The 4196-nt window shown below is 36.8% G+C and overlaps 1 non-coding gene across 1 annotated transcript; it reads left to right on the top strand.

Annotated features, from left to right (window-relative positions):
* Positions 1 to 2701: 2701 nt before the first annotated feature.
* Positions 2702 to 2833, top strand: LOC127505615 (small nucleolar RNA SNORA11). The gene has a single exon (XR_007927756.1). It is a non-coding gene; the product is annotated as a small nucleolar RNA SNORA11 (small nucleolar RNA).
* The last annotated feature ends 1363 nt before the right edge of the window (positions 2834 to 4196 follow it).

Below are 4196 nucleotides of genomic sequence, written 5' to 3'. Positions count from 1 at the left end.
CTAAAAGTACATTGAAAAAAATAAGTGTAGGCCAAATAATCAGCAAATTCAACAAACGAAACATTATTTTTTGTTTAATTTTAACATTTATTTTATGTATAGGCTACATGCGTTTTGTGAATTCTATCATGATATCAGTGACACTCACTAAACCAATAGCTAAAGCAACAACTTGTTTTACAGTCAAAATAGATCATAAAACAAACAATTCATTTATGACTCGGTGAGGGCGAGTCTCAACTGTGAGCTAATTGATATTCTCTTTGTGGATGCTTTGTGAGTCTTTTGGTGCTCTGGCCAAATGTGTGATTCAGAAATGTAAAAGGAGGCCACCCATTGTCAGTTTTGCATTTTTCACTACAAGTTGGCTCATGCCAGTTCGATCTGGTCTCAAGAGGTAAAAAGCATTGTTGGGACCTTGCCCCTTAAAAAAGTGTATATGGTAATTATCAAAGGCAAGTTATGATCCGTGTCATGAACACTAGATAACCTGAGTGATCTTTGATGCCTCACTATAATGTGGGGCGGTGTTGCAGTGGTAAAACTTTTGTTTTATTAGTCTAACATAATAAAGACCAGCCATAAAACACAGATAAATATATAAATAATAAATCTATGCATTCATAACAATTTTGTTACTACTAGTGTTTTTTAGTATTATTTATTTATATATATATATATATATATATTAGTTTTTATTAATATTTTGAATTAGCTATAATTTAATATTTTCAGTTTAATTTTGTCATTTTAGTGTACTTGTATCATTTTTAGTAGTTTTTTTTTTTTTAATATTGCTATTTAGGTTTCATTTATTTTTATTTCAGTTTTTGTTTTAGTTTAGTAATAGGTTTTATTTATTTCCATTTTCCAGTTTATTTCCAGTAATTTAGTGTTTGAACTTAAATTTTCAGTTACAACCCGAATTCCGGAAATGTTGGGACGTTTTTTAAATTTGAATAAAATGAAAACTAAAAGACTTTCGAATCACATGAGCCAATATTTTATTCATAAAAGAACATAGATAACATAACAAACTGAGAAATTTTACACTTTTATTCACTAAATGAGCTCATTTCAAATTTGATGCCTGCTACAGGTCTCAAAATAGTTGGCATGGGGGCAACAAATGGCTGAAAAAGCAAGACATTTTGAAAAGATTAGCTGGCAGAACATCTAGCAACTAATTAATTTAATTGATATCAGGTCTGTAACATGATTAGCTATAAGAGGGATGTCTTAGAGAGGCAGAGTCTCTCAGAAGTAAAGATGGGCAGATCTGTGAAAGAGTGCATAAAAAGACTGTGGAAAACAATGTTCCTCAATGTCAAATTGCAAAGGCTTTGCAAATCTCATCACCTACAGTGCATAACATCATCAAAAGATTCAAAGAAACTGGAGAAATCTCTGTGCGTAAGGGACAAGGCCGAAGACCTTTATTGGATACCCGTGGTCTTCGGGCCCTCAGACGACACTGCATCACTCATCGGCATGATTGTGTCAGTGACATTACTAAATGGGCCCAGGAATACTTCCAGAAACCACTGTCGGAAACACAATCCGCCGTGCCATCTGCAGATACCAACTAAAGCTCTATCATGCAAAAAGTAAGCCATATGTGAACATGGTCCAGAAGCGCCGTCGTGTTTTATGGGCCAAGGCTCATTTAAAATGGACTGTTTCAAAGTGGAAATGTGTTCTATGGTCAGACGAGTCCAAATTTGACATTCTTGTTGGAAATCACGGACACCGTGTCCTCCGGGCTAAAGAGGAGGGAGACCTTCCAGTGTGTTATCAGCGTTCAGTTCAAAAGCCAGCATCTCTGATGGTATGGGGGTGCATAAGTGCATACGGTATGGGCAGCTTGCATGTTTTGGAAGGCACTATGAATGCTGAAAGGTATATAAAGGTTTTAGAGCAACATATGCTCCCCTCCAGACAACGTCTATTTCAGGGAAGGCCTTGTGTATTTCAGCGGGACAATGCAAAACCACATACTGCAGCTATTACAACAGCATGGCTTTGTCATAGAAGAGTCCAGGTGCTGAATTGGCCTGCCTGGGGATAGGACCAAATTCCAACACCAAAACTCCAGAAACTCATAACCTCGATGCCCAGATGTCTTCACACTGTTTTGAAAAGAAGAGGAAATGCTACACCATGGTAAACATGCCCCCTGTCCCAACTATTTTGAGACCTGTAGCAGGCATCAAATTTGAAATGAGCTCATTTTGTGCATAAAATTGTAAAATTTGTCAGTTTAAACATTTGTTATGCTATCTATTATTTATTGTGAATAAAATATTGCCTCATGTGATTTGAAAGTCTTTTACTTTTCATTTTATTCAAATTTAAAAAACGTCCCAACATTTCTGGAATTCGGGTTGTAGTTGCCAAGGCAGCATTTCTAATTTCTAATAAATAAGTTTTTCATCAAATAGTTGAATATTACCATCTCCGATTAGTTATACATTTCATTACATTTTAAATCTGTAAAAGAATCACCATTAAGGGTTTCTAACCAAAAGTCTTTCATTTTTTAAGTAGTTCATATTTTTTTAAAGACATGAGACCATCCATTTTATCCAATGACTTTAAAGTCCTGTGGGTAGGTTAAAGTTTAAGTAAATGATGTGTTAGCTCAGGCTGTAAGAACACATACTGTTGTATCTGGAGGTTGTGGGTTCGAGTCCCAGGTGAGTTGGTGTGTTCAGAGCTGCTGTTCCTGAGACCATGGGCAGGTGGTTTATATCACACCATAGACAATGAAGGGGTCTAAATGAGTGAAGGAAAAGAAAGATTTGTGTCCTTCATCAGATGACTCCTGACATGTTTCCTATGACATTTTTTAAAGTGCTATTATGCTATTTTAAAGGTTCATAATCTTGTTTTGGAAATCTTCTACAATAGCTTTACATGCATCAAAGGTGAAACAAAACAAAACAAAAAAAAAACAACAACTTTAATTTTCTATTATTATTCATTGCACATCACCTAATTTCTGAAAAGTGTCTGAAAACGGTTTGTTCGAAGATTCAGTCTCTCAAAACCCCTCCTTTCTGAGAGCTTCCCCTGCTCTGATTGGTCAGATGGTAGAGTCTGTTGTAATTGGTTGACCGCTTAGAGCATGTGTCAGATATGAAACATCTATTACCATATCTGAATTTCAGCTCCGAATCATCCTTAGCACTTGATTCACAGTGCTACAAACAGTAATGATGGCGTCCATTTATCAATCCGAACCCAAGTCCTCCTCCTTCTGAATTGCATGCAAAGTGGATTTACTTTCACAGTGCTAAAAACAGCAAAACAGCATCTTCACGACATGTCGATGAACTAAACTCTTCAAGGCCTCAGCTACAATGTTTGAGCGCGAATTAAAGTAGCTGTTGTTCACAGGCAAATTTAGCATTATTTGGGGGGGGGGGGGTTATTCAAGTATTAACAGAAAGATATGTCCAAAATTTTAGTTAGTAATTAATAGTATTCCAATATCTTAAACTGGTGTTTACGAATGCAGTGTATATCAAATAAGTCACATTTACAGTTCAAAACAGAAAGTATTGTATTCCTATCTAAATACAGATATCCTAAACAATTGCTAGGCATGTGAAAGTGTGAGTTTAAGTGGAATTGGAGCTTCCTGCATGTTACTAACGGTAGGCTTTTGAAATGGAGAAATCTGTGAATATCACTTAACAGGGTAGAGAGATCAAGTGAAACCCAAGCAACTGTAGACTTTGCCAAATCATTTACTTCATATACACCAATTCCCATGTGCACTCACATTTATTGTAGACGCCCATCGCCACACCTGGCTGGTCCAGGTTAAGTCGGGTTTATGAGTGAAAAGGGGCCTCAATCACACCTTTTCTCAGAGCTTGTTGACCCAGCCCTTTGACTCAGTCTGGCGACTCTGAAACAGAACAGGATGTTTCAGTTATCATCCGAATAATTAAAGGCACTCCTATGGGAAAACTCTTCCCAAAGGAGCTGCACATGGGGGCTCCTTCTTTCCACAGATGAGCCGCACATCTCACCACATGCAAACTTATCATACTTAGTTTGGTTTTCTTACATGGGGAAACATCAAAAATGCTTCTCATTATACAGAAATGTAAAAGAAGGGTGTTACGATGAACCATGTGCTTTGCAAGGATTTTAGGAGACACCTGAAGCATTCCTCAGCCTGTGCT

This window comes from Ctenopharyngodon idella, chromosome 22 (genome assembly GCF_019924925.1).
Source record: "Ctenopharyngodon idella isolate HZGC_01 chromosome 22, HZGC01, whole genome shotgun sequence".
Lineage (NCBI taxonomy): Eukaryota > Metazoa > Chordata > Actinopteri > Cypriniformes > Xenocyprididae > Ctenopharyngodon > Ctenopharyngodon idella.
Note: the sequence above shows the minus strand (reverse complement) of the source record. Positions and strands in the feature narration are given on the sequence as shown.